This window comes from Lynx rufus, unplaced genomic scaffold (assembly GCF_022079265.1).
Source record: "Lynx rufus isolate CCGP_SWC_20201006 ecotype Redwood Valley unplaced genomic scaffold, mLynRuf1.p SCAF_2, whole genome shotgun sequence".
NCBI classification, from domain to species: Eukaryota; Metazoa; Chordata; class Mammalia; order Carnivora; family Felidae; genus Lynx; species Lynx rufus.
Window position 1 is genome coordinate 96,187,328 of NW_025814834.1, and position 14,773 is coordinate 96,202,100.

Consider the following 14,773-nt stretch of genomic DNA (forward strand, 5'->3'; position numbering starts at 1 on the left):
TGCCAGTACCTGGGAGAGCAGGAACACCATCAATGTTCAGTCAACTAATGAATGAAACTGTTGAATTAACTGTGTTATCTGGAGAGGAATTTTGAAAATTCAAAGGCACAGCCTATGACTTAAGGAAATCTTGCAAATCCAATAAATACAAGTATCCCCCAGAAACTATTACACCTTAGTCTGTTTAGAAAACACAGCCTTTAAGGATAAACATGGAGCTAAAGATCCATGAGACTTATGAGCATCAACTATTATTTATTAGAAGCTGCACTTAATGGAAAAGCAATTTTACATCTAACAGAAAAACAATTTGCTAGAACACTACGAAATCTGAGCTGTCATTTTGTTATCATTTTGCTTTGAAAATAAATCCTACATTGAATCAAAAAGAAAACACTTATATATACATTAAACACTGTTTTAAGAAGCTTTCTTAGATATATCCATTTTTTTAACACTAAGATCTGGGAAACAAAAATCTTACATACATCCCATGCTAGTACCTGAGCAACAGCCTAAAATCTTTTCAAAGAAAAGAAAAGAAACTATTATTTCAGACATTAAGGATAGGTCATAGGTCCTAATTCCCAAGCACAGGGAAGTCTGTCTGGACCAAGTCTAGGCTCAGAAATTTTCCACTTCTGTTATTTGCATATGGCTTGGCAGAGGGACTAAACAAATTTCCAACAAAGGTTAGAGAACAATACAGCCACTGAGAAAATTCAACTATTAAAAAATACCATGTTGAGGGTACTAAACAGAGGCCTAAGAGGAGCTACCTCAAATGATAAACTGGAATAAAGTTATTTTTTATTCTGCGAGGATCATCTTAACCTTTTACCCTGGAATTCCCAAAAGTAAAACAGATCTTCCTTATTCTTAAAATCATAGCATTTAAAGGTGGATCTTAACTTTCAAGATCACTTGTTTTAGATGCCCAGGTATATTAAGTGACTTGCTGGAGAACACACACCAGTGGTAAACACAGCAAAGCCTAGACCACACCCCCCAACCCCAGGTGCTCACAGATCTAACCCGGGATCTTCTCCGACACAGCACTGATTAATAGGCTCCCACAATACCATCTTCACAAACAAAACCAATTCTGGTAAAGGTGATCACAGAGCCCATTATGAAGATCTTTCCAAAACACAGGCAGGTGCACACACACATCCCAGCAATAAAGATTACAGACATTTAAAAGAGCAACCTTGCAATGGGATTCACTTAATGCAGCAGGTACTAAGAATTCAAAGATCAAGGAGACCAAAGCAAATGCATTCCACAAGGAGCTCACAGTAAGTGAAGGGGAAAAGAGCCTACATGAATTACAAAACCACATGCTATGGCCAATACTGGAGATAAAAACAGGGTATTACGGGACATTTCTGACTCCATGATTAAAACGTTTGGATCTTTCTTCCCTCTAATTTCTAGGGTAGCTCCTAGAAAATTATACTCTAACTTAAGTGAATTAAAAAGTAACAACTGTTACACACAAGGCCCAGAATGAAATCAAAAGACTCTTTCATAACGTTTGAAAAGATAAATCATTCTCCAAAAAAGGAAATTCATACTTGAAAATTTTTTCTAAGTCAAGTTCAAAAACGAATTCGAATGAAATACAATACCTGCTAATTGAGAACCAAGTACCTTCTTGGGCAGGTGAGGAATGAACCGCTGGTTTGGGAACCTGAACAAATCCCAAATGTGGACAGGAATATTCCAAAGTCCTGGAGGTTGACAGTCTCCATTCAGCACACCACCAATGGCAACTGTGTTCTGGGGAGATCAAAGACCATGGAAGTAAAATGGACACTTGACCGCCACAGCCACAGCCACTAATAAAATACTGCTGGACCTAAAGAGCCTGGGCAACTCACACAGACCACGGAGAAGAGACTCCTGTACATCAGTACACAATAGCCCTCAACTTCAGCTCTGTACTGGCTTCCTAGGGCAGCATGGACCCTGAGAACCACAAAATACCAATTACAAGGAGAGATACAAACACTCACAGAAGGTATTTCACCAGGGCCTTAACCAGTACAGAAAATGAGGGCCATATTGAGGAAGATTCTAGAAAGGTGGGGGGGGGGGGAGAAAGAGGCAGGATTTCAGAACCCACTTGAACGAATGGAGCAAAACCGTAATTCCATATGTAGTCTGAGGAGTCTATACCTCCAGGAGCAGGAACTGAATTCATGTTGGGAAGACCAAAACTCTTAATTCTAAACATCCTCCCCATTGTTATTTTACAACTTTGTGAGCCAAAGACTAGACTGATTCAAACGTTTTTTATTACTGCAAGACACCTCATCTTCGTTCAAGCTGCTGGCCAACTACTGGGTAGACTCAAGAGGTCATATTCTACCACTTGCCTCCTTGTCACTGCCCAAGGTTTTATTGAGAATGAATGATCCCAAAAGCAGGTGGGGCATCCTAACAGAGGTGATATTACAGCCACAAGCACCACTTTTTCTGGCCCCCTTCATGCACACCTAATGCATCCTGTTCCACCTAATGCAGAAGTACAAGTATGTGTTAAAGCTTCCGTTGCAGAATGCTCAGAGAAGAAATTTACTTTTCCCAGAAGCTGGCACAGCATATGTTTATTTAGGAAGACTTATCTACACAACACCAGCAATAAAACTAATTCAACTCATAGGAAATCATTCCAGAGAGACAATGTCACCTCTTTCTCCTTCCTAAAATCAAGACGGGGAGAGGAAAAAAAAAAAAAAAAAAACAGAAACAAATGCAAATTGCCACTGGCAGAGTTTCACATTTAAGGTGCACAGAACGATTCAAGAGCAATTCAAGGTTCTCGGCAAATGCCTATTCATTAAACCAGTAGGAGGTGCAACACCATCTGGCGCCCGTGTCCAGCAGAAGATATATTGCTCAGGATCAATGCTGAGCAGCAAGCAAGTTTATTTTTACCCTTTTATGCACAAAACTACAAGGACATAAGTGTCTGCGTTAGGCATGCCAGGAAGACTTAACGAGACTGGAAAATGAGATCCAAAAATGGGATCCCGCAAAAACCAGTTTTCATCGTGCTTGATTAAACAACGTCCTTCCAACGTTCAGGAATCCCAGCAAACACCACAGTGTCTCCGCTAGAAACTCTTTAAGAAACCACGAAGACGTTGGGCATGTAAAGGAGAGATTGCTCTGTATTCACGGAAGCCAAAAGACTTGGTGAGGGGGACGGTTTGCTCACGCTGAAGCCGAGACTCAGGAGTCTGGTTGGGCAGAAGGGCCAGAGGGGCAAGGACAGCACAGCCTGGGCACAAAGCCAGCCAATCGCTGGGTGCCAGGAACCCACTTGGCAGTGCTCTCCCTCTGGGGCTTGCTGTCTTTGAACCTCAACTTAACCAACAAGAATCTTCTTTTTCCCAAGTGAAGTTACTGCCTTTTTCTCTAATGGAAACATAACACTTACTCAATGCCAAAAAACCAGAAAATCACAAAAAAAATTTAAAAACCATTTATCATCCCACCACCTGCAGATATCACTAGTAAGATTCTGGGATAGTTCTTACTTCCTCTCCACCCCTCCACCTCCTCTCTCTCTCACTCTCGCTTTCGCTCGCTCTCTCTCTCTCTCTCTCTCGCGCGCGCACACACACACACACACACACACACACAGTGTGTACATACACGTATATATGTATCACGTTATTATACTTGCTTTTTTATAGCCTGCTTTTATGTCTTAACACATTTTAAACACTGCCATGATAATATTTTTCAACCACAATTTAAAAACTAAATAGTACTCTGCTACACATAACATGTTTTACTTAAATAATCCCACAGTATTAGGCATTTATTCTTCTATATTAAAAAATAATAAATTTTCAGTCCTACCTTTACAATTTCAGATATTTCCTTAAAGTAAAGAAATTGCAAAGTCAACTAACAAGATTTTTAGGCTTTTAATGTCATAATATTCCCACATTTTCTTTCAGAAAAGTTATATCAATTTACACGCCTCAGAAATAAAGTGTAAGAATGCCCGTATCCCATATGCTTTTACCAAAGCTTCTATTATCTATATTCTACTGTCCCTTAAATTTGACAATTTTTTGCCCACCAGATAGGTGCCAATTAAATTATTTGCCAACTAAATAGGTACAAATGACTATTGCTAATAAAAACCACAACAACATTTACTAGGCACTTATGTGCCAGGTACTATTTATGGGTTTTACACGTTTGAGGTATATTAATTCCATCATACGAATGGCAAAAATGAGGCACAGGAGGGTGAGGTAATGTGTCCACCTGCAAACTGGAGTTGAAGTCTGTACCCACACAAACAATGGTTCCAGAGTCTAGACTCTTAACCATGACACCATACAATCACACGGGCAACTATCAAAAAGAATGAGAGGAAAGGACAAGATTAACACATGGTAGAGGGATCAATGAAAATGTAGCGTGCCAATCGCTCCCTAATCTTTATTCAACATATTCAACATGATTATTTGTGTGGTAGTCCTCTAAGTGATGGACACCGTCCTCTGACCCAGCAAACTAAATCGGAAGTAGACTATTAACTTTTCATTGGCTCACTCACCAAAAAGTCACCTGGGTTTACTCCTTTGGCATGTAACAATATACCTGTTCACACTAATCACACAAAAGAGAATGGGCTTGTTTTCTTGTGTAAAAAAGGATTTGGGATCCAGCAGTTCCACTTGTAAGTACATATCCTCAACAACTGAAAAGACCGTAACAGATACTTGCACACTCATGTTCACAGCAGCATTATCCACAATAACCAAAAGACGAAAGAAATCCAAGTGTCCGGTGACAGATAAGTGGATAAACAAAATGTGGTATATATATGCAGTAGAATATTATTCAGCCTTGAAAGGAAGAAAACTGTGACACAGGCTACAACACGGATGAACCCTGAAGACAGGCTAAGTGAAAGAAGCCAGACACAAAAGGACAAATACTGTAGGATTCTATGTTACGTTACATACCTAGAATAGGCATAGTCATAGACAGGAAAAGGAACAGTGGTTGCCAGGGGTTGGAGTGGGAAGTACAGGGAGCTGTTTAACGGGTACAGAGTTTCAGCTGGGAAGATGAAGAAGTTCAAGAGATGAATGGTAGCGGTGATGGTTGCACAGCAAGGTGAATGTATTTAATGCCACTGACCACTACAAAATGATTATACGATTTACATTATATATATTTTACCACAATAAAAACAAAACAGGATTTGGAAACAAAGGGCCTCCTATGAGTTTTGTATCTATTTAGGGTGCCTCAGCCACTTGGGCCCTAATCAGATCCTCATAAGCCCTTCTGGAAAGTGCTATCAAACAGAAGTTGGGGAGCATGGTATAAATGCTTCATAAAAGGTAAAAAAAAAAAAGTCTCTGGAAACACTAAATCTTTAATTGCAGGGACCAGCTTATACTGTGATGCTCACATTAAGTGAGTTCACATTTTCTTTGCAATACCAAAGGAAAAACAGAATCAAATAGACTGTAAAAACCGCATTTGCTACAGGAATCAAAGAATAAATGGGAAAATCAGGTGAGCCTTCAGGAATGACTACTGAGAATAACAAAGAAGCCCCAGGAAAAGGTCTTATCACAAGCCTATAGATCAACAGAGCTGAGGTCATCAGTGGTTTAGAACATCTGATGCAGAAAGACTGCCCATCCAAATGCTAGCACCCCATGTCCAATCAGATTTGGGGTGAACTTATTGAGAAGGCTACCTCTGGGGTTCAAAAAGACAACTCGGTCAGCAGCTTCCTCTATTCACACAGCACCACAGAATAGTTTCAAAGCTCTATTTTTTAAAGACTCAAATTCAAAAAAAGCTGTCTTAGTGACTTATTTAATAGAAGGTCATTCTAAAATCCCAAAAGACCACTTCATCACCATGAGACTAAATAAAGTCGTTCCAAAGAAAGGAAAGCTAGAGCTATCAAAGCTAATATATGTTACTACTACCTCATCATCAGCCCAACCTGACACAGGAAGTCCAATCTGACATTGCATTAGAGCAGTTAACAAAGAGACAAGCAAAGAGCTGGGCTCCCTTCCCAGGCCACCATCTTGTGCCTTGCTCTCTCAAATATCCCCTATTGTACAATAAAGAATTTGGCCTTTGTCCCTGGTTCCTAAAAGGGATACTAACTCCTTGGAATTTCCTGAGTAACAAAAGTGTCTGTTATTGACAAGCCCCTTGGATCACACCTGAGTTTATGCTAAGAGATGAGAAGACTCAGACTGGAAGCTTATCATCAGGAAGACCAACCATGCGATTAGAATGCTGGATCTTGAGCCTGCCCAATCTTGGGAAGTAGAGGGGGGCTCAGATTGATTAAATCATTGGCCACGTGGATGAACTCAATCATGCCTATGCAACGAAAAGCCCGATAAAAGCTCTGGACACCAAGCTCAGTGAGGCTTCCTAGTTGATGAATATGTTGATGTGCCAGGAAGGTGACCCTAACCCCAGAAGGAGAGGGCATGAAGGCTCGGCTTTGGAATCCTCTCAGACCTCACCCTTTGTGTCTCTTCATTTGGATGGCCTGGATTTACATCCTTTAGATTAAAACTGTAATCCTAAATGCAGTGCTTCCCTGAGTTCTGTGAGTCACTCTAGTGACTTATCAAACTTGAGGGAGTCATGAACTCCTAGATTAGTAGCCAGCTGGTTAGAAGCGTTAGTGTTTTGGGGACCCTACCTGCAGCTGGCATCTGAAGTAGAAGCTGTCTTGTTGGGGACTGTACCTTTTAATTTATGGGATCTGCACTAATTCCAGGTGGTTAGCATCAGAAATTTATTGCAGTATATCATTTGGTATCAGAGTCCATCCCCACCTTGCACACACACACACACACACACACACACACACACACACAGACAAACACACACATTTCCAGTTGATTCAGGTGCTGTACAGGGATCCAATACCCAGGTTCAAATGACAGAACCTTTAACCGCTAAAATTTATGCCAACTATTAATGATCATAAAGTTTCCCCCATTTAATAAAAACTGAAATGTTTCGAGTAACTGCTATCCCAGACATAATTCTAAGAATTTCTACATGTATTAACTCACTCACTCCTCATAGTAAACTCATAGGGTCTGTGCTGTTGTTACTCCTGTTTTATAGACGATGGTGCTGAGGCACAGAGAGGTTGAGGAACTTATTCAAAGTCACATGGTAGAGGGGCCAGCATTCAAAACAAGTCCCTCTGTCTCTAGAAGCTGACCCCTAGTCACAAGCCTGGTGGAAAACTCATAAATGCTGGCCACCCGCCCCTCTGAGGGGCCCCAAGTCACCGCTCTTCTCTACCCCCACTTTCTCCCATTCTCTGTCCTTAGGACAGGCACAAGCTGATCTCCTTGTACAATGTGTGCATTCTGGTGACAGAATTATCCAGCTTCAACTGTAGCTCAAGAAAACTAACTGAGAACACAGGTAACACTGGGGGAGATTAATTATATCCCCGAAAGTCTTTTCCAATGACAACAAACAGCTAGACAGTACTAGATGTAAATGAAACTGGCAAATTTCACTGCAGTAGATGAACAGATTCAAAGTTAGTTGCTCCTTGGTTATTTCCCCTACCATAGGCAGAACCTTCCCATGATCAACAAACCCCCTCCCCCCTCTTTTTTCCCTATTACTTATATTCTTCAGTGTGCCTCCCCTTTTTGATTAAATTGGTATTACACTTTGATGTTTTCGGTTTCTTTAGCATTGCAATTAGAACCTCGGGCAGTCATGGTGCTGATTTTTCAAGCAGAAATTATACAGAAAAGACCACAGCTGGCTGTCCTTCCACCTGATGCACACCTTCAGTAAATATTTTGAGCATCTACGACGTGCTGGGCAGCATTCTAAGGCACTCAGGCTCCACAATAAATATGACAAAAAGTACTGCCTGACACCATGGCACTCACATGTCCGCAGGAGACACAAAGAAGCAATGAGTGAGTGCGAGCACATATGTGTACATGCATACATGTGTAGAATTCGAGGCTATGACAAGTGACATTTTTGGGTTTTTTTTTTTTTTTTTTAGTTTTATTTTTATTTTTGAGAGAGCAAGAAGGGGAAGGGCAGAGAGAGAAGAGGACAGAGGATCCAAAGCAGGCTCCGTGCTGACAGCAGTGAGCCCGATACGGGGTCTCAAATTCACAAACCATGAGATCATGACCGGAGGAGAAGACAGATGCTCAACGACTGAGCCACCCAAGTGCCCCGATAAGTGATGTTTCTGAGACACAGAATGAGTATAGATGTGGGGGAAGTACAAGAAGATGTATATGGCTGCAGTAAAATCAATCATGGGAAAGGTAGTGGGAGATAAAGACAGAGAGGGGTCACATCCTTCTGACCTGAGGTACCCAACCCCTTGTCACCATCTCCCTCCCCTCCTGAGTCTATGCCACCAACACCTTACACTGGACAACTGTCATTCCTACCTGAGCTCTATGCCCCTTGCCCCTTACAGCCAGTTTTCCACACAAGCCAAATGACCTTTATAAATACAAATCAGATCAGGTCACCCTGACCCCCAGGCTCAAAACTCTGTACATATACATCACAGAATGAAACCCAAACTCTGTACCTTGGCCAGCAAGGCTCTGCATGTTCTATCCCTACTCACCTCTAGACTTAGCACCTTGTTCCCTTCACTCTACCCACATGCCTCCATGATGGGTCCAGTCTGTTCCTGCCTCAAGCACCTATACATACTGTGTCCGCCACCTGGAACTCCTTTCACCCAGGACACTGCCTGGATTCTGTTGCCATGCAGGTGTCTGCACAAACATCACTCCCTGAAGCAGCCTCCTGGGCCACAACATCTAACACGGCACCCAACACTCGCTCTCTACCCCTTGTCTTATTTGATTCTTCTTCTCCCACCTCTCCACCTGACAGGTGACTCGCCAGTTTCTCTACTTCCTCTGTTTTTGTTCACCTCTGCATCCCCACTGCCTAGAACAGAGCCAGGTACAAAGTAGGAGCTCAATAAATACATGTCAAATGAAGGAATGAATGACTTTGATGATGCGGTCAAACACATGATCTTCAATCCTGTGCATCCAAGCTGTCCACACCACCTGTTCAGGGACAACCCACTCTTGGATCAGTTTTTATTGGCTGCAAACCCAGAAGGCAACGTCTTCCCTTCCACAGAGCCAGCTGTTCCAATCACCCTATGATTCCAATACTAAGAGGACAAGGTCACCCTACAAAACCACTTGACAGCCCAACATTTACACAAAGACCCCAAAGAGCCACTCGGTTGATAAACTCACCCATAATGTGAAGTAAGGAGTAGACATTTCAAATCCTTTCCATGAGTAAATGGAAAGACAGAATTTCCAAGTGGGCAGAAAATGTCTCCAGTGCCCACCTTTCATGCACAGACTCAGCCACCTCTCACTGAGCTCTTTCCATGTGGTGACTGTGGGCCCAGACCTGGGAACATGATAAGCCCCAACAGGCCCTAGGTCAGAGGGCTTCTTGAAGTCTAGTAGGGGAGACAGACAAGACTGGTGATATTTCAGCTCACCGCTTATATACCTCAATGCTTTGTACTTTAAAACTGCTGTTGGGGAAAACATGTATCTGTCCCTACACCTTACTGTGAGGAATCAGTGACTGACAGGTGTTCTGGTCTGGGAGGGCATGTCCTAGACCCCCTCAGTGGAACACAGGCCTGAGTGAAAAGTGGGGATCTCATCACAGACTGGGGAAGGGGAAGAAAGACGGGGAGGAAAACCTCACCGCTGCCTGAAATTTCACCCCTAAAGCTGCCTTCGATACTTTCAAGGTGGTCAAAGCCAACTTTTCCCTGGACAATGGTAGTGACGCAGCAGACAGGCTCACCCTGACTAACAGAGCCTTCCCAGCTCAGGCCTGGGAAAGGAAATGTCCTTTTGATATTTGTTTGTAATCCAGGGGTCCTCAAACTTGTGAAGGCAGCAGAGCCCCTACCACAGTGGGCTCTCGAGACACCAGGGAAAATCCTGCAACATGGAATCCCTTCTTCTGAACCAGGAACAATCCAACCGACAGGACAGGGCACATATGGGCAGGGGCCTCTGCATCTTCAAAGAATGCATTCAATATTAAAAGTCACCTCTCTCTGCTTTTCTACAGAATTTGTTTTTTCCTTAGTTTTTCATCCCACTCCCCACTGGCACTCACTGGCAAGTAAGTGAATGCCAAAGATCTGAGCAGGTTAGGGAAAGAAAGACTCAAATATATAGGAAAGCTCTACCCCATCACTTACTGTCTTTTTCTGGAATGAAAAAAGAACACCTTTATAATGAACTGGGGACACAACACCAAAATTACTATAGCAACAAAATAAGACATGCCACACACAAAGCCTTTATGGGGCTGCACAGTAATTATATCGAAAATGACAACCATTTCTTCTAAAGGATGATAATTAATATTGCCTTTACATAACTCACTTTTTCTTTACCTCCCTCCTCCTTTTTTTAGTTTTTCTTTTTTACTGATTATTTTCCTGCATTGGCAATCAGCAAGTTAATCAACATCATCACTGTCAAGCATTTTCTCTGGGAGATCAACACTCTCATCAACACTTTTCCATACGCAGAGACATTCCCATTTGAAAAACAAGGGGTGGGGATGCGGTTGGGGTGGGACGAATATTAGAGTTCTTACCCCACAGCATTCTGGGATTCTGATACACCTGACCACAAAGCCACAGGAGTAGGTTCTGTGCATACACTCATGACTTAATACAGATGACTATAATACAGGGAAAACTCTCCCTTGCCTCTCCAATGCTCTCCCCTGCCTTCCATTCAAACACTTCTGAGTACCTTCGTCAGGCATATAGTATGTGACAATGAACAGGCACAAGCCCTGCTCTCACACTGTCATGAGGGGACAGACACATCCATTGATCATTAGAACATAAAAAGTGAAGTCCATTCACTTCAACAAGTGATTTGAGCACCTACTATGTGCAGGGTACTGCTCTAGATGCGGGACGCACAGCAGAACTTGTATGCACGAAAGAGTACATGATATATGCAGGATATCACAAGAACACAGAAGAAATGCCTCTCATCCTATCCAGGAGGATCAAGGAAGGCTTCTTTGAAAAAAGAAAGCCCTGGAAGGAACCCTGAAAGATGAAATGTGGATGGCAGAGCAAGGCATCCCCAACAGGGAAAAAAACCTGTGCATGGAACAGAGGAACCAATCAACAGTCACACTCAAGGGCATATTCCCCTACCTGCCTGGGATGCAGGGGGTAACGGGGGTGCCAGGTCGAGGCTTGAGCAGCAAGACAAGGTGACCAGGGACCTTGAATGCCACAGCAGGACCTGCGGCTCCCCTGTAGCTGAAGAATGGGTGGAGCCTGAAGGCCAGGAGTGACATGATCCAATTCCCCTCTCAGATACAATTTCCTGAACTGGTTTTTATTCACAAGCACTGCCTCTCCTGCATCTGAGGCTTGAAGATGCAAAAAAACCAACCTACCAACCAACACACAAAAAACCCGTATTTCGCAAGGGGATATAAAGAAGTTTCAAAGAATAAGGCATATAGGATTCTTCCCTGTTTTAATTTGAGATGGCTAGACACCCCTAAGCAGGGAAGAAAGAATGTTTTTTTATAGACCAAAAAATTAAGTGAGCAAAAAGCAGCTTCCCAGAGACAAACATCCCTGACTTAGCAATTTCGCTAGAGCTGTTCCTTTTCATCTCTGCTGGGACTAAGAGAAGCTGTGCGGCAAACACTTTTCACATCTTGTGTGGCCCGCTGCCACGTAACACCTCAGTCGGAGCCACACCAACCTCCCGAATTGGCCGCCACAGCTCATGGTGAATGAGCCAGCCTCTGACAGATCCAGAAACGGGTGAGAAGACAGATTCTCACCATGGATGACGGTTGCAGACAAGGCTATTTTTTTCTAAATAATACTTTTATGTTAATTGAAGAGTTCAACATTCCCAGGGGCCTTCAAATTGAGTGCTGAATTCCTCCCATTACGTGAAGGGCAATTTCAGACCCTCGCGGCCCAAACTGTTCAACAGCCCATCCATTCTGTCTCCATGGACAAGATATGCTTACTCCTCAGAAAACGTTAGTGTGAAACTAATACACTGATGCAATACATTTCCACTGCCATGTTATGGTTTCCAATCTAAATCCAATTACAAGCTTCTAGACGGTGTATGCAACTTACTGACCACACTATAAGCCCGTAAGCTACTCTAGCTTCCAATGAACTGGATTACTTCAACACACAAATTCCGACTTAATGTCCATACAATTCTCTGCCTTCCGCATAAAACTCCAAAGCCCAGCAAGTCACATCATAATTAAGTTGCTTATGTTCTTCATTACAGAAACAAGCATATTAAATGGTACTACCCTGAAGGCCAGCGCTTCTACTGGTCAAGCCACACACGAACTAGACTGGAAATTTTTGTTAATCTACCACTGAAAGTCGTCAAGATGTTTAACTGGCACATTTTGAAATATTTCAAATGTCTCTAGTCACAATCAAATTTGAGAGAGATGGGTTAAAATTAGTCTTCTCTTTATGTACGTATGATGAATTCCATTTATGTAACATCCAAAAACAGCACAACTGATCTGTGCTGTTAGAAGTCAGGCCAGTGGTTATGCTTGAGATGGGGGTCACTGGAAATCTCAACTACAAAGGGGCACCAGGGGGCCTCCAGGTATTGTTCACGTTTTGTTTCTTGATCTGGGTACACTGACACAGCAGTGTTTAGGTGTGACAATTAATCACACGGCACACAATTAACTTGTACACTGTTCTCTATGTATAAATCAACAAAGTTTTAAAACATTAGGGTGGGCGTATCTGGGTAGCTTAACCAGTTAAGCATCCGACTGGGTTTCGGCTAAGGTCATGATCTCACAGTTTGGCTCCGGAGTTTGAGCCCTACACTGGGCTCCACGCTGACAGCACAAAGCCTGCTTGGCATTCTGTCTCTCTCCCCCTCTGTCTCTGTCCCTCCCCTGCTCGTGTGCTCTGTCTCTCAAAATAAATAAACTTTAAAAAATAAAAATAAAACATTAGGATGGAGGGCAAGATGTCTACTTTCACAAAGACCTTAATGGGTCCGAACTTCAATCCTGTGTGGCGTTTCAAAGAGCACTGATTTTACACAAACAGAAACCAGATCAACAGAAGCAACCAAGTGTTTTCCTGGCCCACTTTCATTTCAATTATTTTTCTTTTTAATGATTTTTTTTAATGTTTATTTTTGTGAGAGAGAGACAGACAGACAGCAAGCAGGGGAAGGGCAGAGAGAGAGAGAGAGAGAGAGACAGAATGTTTTGATTCTGAGCTATCAGCTCAGAGCCCGATGGGGGCTCAAATTCACAAACTGCGAGACCATGACCTGAGCTGAAGTTGGGCATTAAACTGAATGAGCCACCCAGGTAGGTGTGCCTCTATTTTTCTTAAAGATCTCAATCTTCCTCACAGCATACCTAGTATAGGGGATATTCAGGGTAGATCACTATTTAACAGTCCCACTTCCATTTGACATTATTTCCAGCAATGTGCATACAACAATCCATCATCGTTACGTTCTTGAGTCTTTCTTTAGTTTTTAAACCAACATTTTTTTTTAACCTGTCACTTTTTAAAGTGACTTCTAAAATTCAGTACAATGTTTCTTCTATGAAGTGAAATATACACTTACCAAACAACATTACACTTAGGAGTTCTCAATCTTTCACGGTTAAATTTCCATCACACGTAAAAACTCCAAATGGTCACACAGAGTGACAGAACTGAAGAAACTCAAGTTCCATTTTTTTCTTCTTAAACTGCGCTACCATTTATTGTAAAGCTCTCTGGAAACACAGGGATATGTTGTACCACAAGGGCTGGAGGCAGCAAGTGCACCTAAAGTGAGTTCCAACAGCTCTGAACTGTTAGGAAGTTACTATCAAAGCAACGTTTGTAGCTCAGTCCGCGAGTGTCAGGAATGCCAGGACAGGGAATTCTCTCAATTAATTTTCATATAGAATACAACGTTTATTAAATGGTAAGTAGTAGCATATACTAATCTTAAGTGTGTACGTACAAATAAATATTAACATATATTTACATAACATTATTAGCAGCAATTATTTAGAACTTAGACGAACCAGAGTCCTCCCCTCCCCCAAGTATTTTATGAGTATTTTATCACTGGCTTTGTTTAGAACCGACCACGCACTGTGATAACAAAAAAGCAGACCAGGTGAGCGGAAGTCAGTTTCATTGCTTTTAGTCTCTATAGCTGACACACCCCTTGGTGCACACCTGGAGAGGACCACACCCAAGTGACCCACCAGGGAGCAGCAGCTGCGGCACAACCAGAAGCAAAAAAAACCTGGGCGGCTCAGTTGCTTAAGCTTCCAGCTCTTTATTTTAGCTCAGATCATGATCTCAGTTTGTGGATTCGAGCCCCGTGTCAGGCTCCATGCTGTCAGCAAGGCACCTGCTTGGGAATCTCTCTCTCCCTCTCTCTCTGCCCCCCTGCTTATGCACACAGGGTGGGGACGCTCATGCTCTCTCCCAAAATAAATAAACTTAAAAAAAAAAAAGCAAACAAAAGCCTTCTGAAGACACAAAATACATGTCAGAGTTCAAACATAAAAGCTTTTGTATTTCACACGTTAAGAAGGCCCTTGTAGTTTACTTTGAAGGTGGGGAAGGGTTCTTCAACCTCAGCACTATTGAGTATAG

The 14,773-nt window shown here is 42.4% G+C and overlaps 1 protein-coding gene across 3 annotated transcripts in view; it reads right to left on the minus strand.

Moving 5' to 3' along the window:
* Positions 1–14,773, minus strand: part of MGAT5 (alpha-1,6-mannosylglycoprotein 6-beta-N-acetylglucosaminyltransferase) — a 341,458-nt gene that overhangs the window by 269,434 nt on the left and 57,251 nt on the right. The window contains exon 1 of one of the 3 annotated variants that reach the window (XM_047084130.1): positions 1,632–1,771. The exons of the other annotated variants lie outside the window; for them this stretch is intronic. The gene's annotated coding sequence lies outside the window, so the exon portion shown is untranslated. Of the gene's footprint in view, positions 1–1,631; positions 1,772–14,773 lie in introns of those variants that run through there. 3 annotated transcript variants of the gene reach the window in all.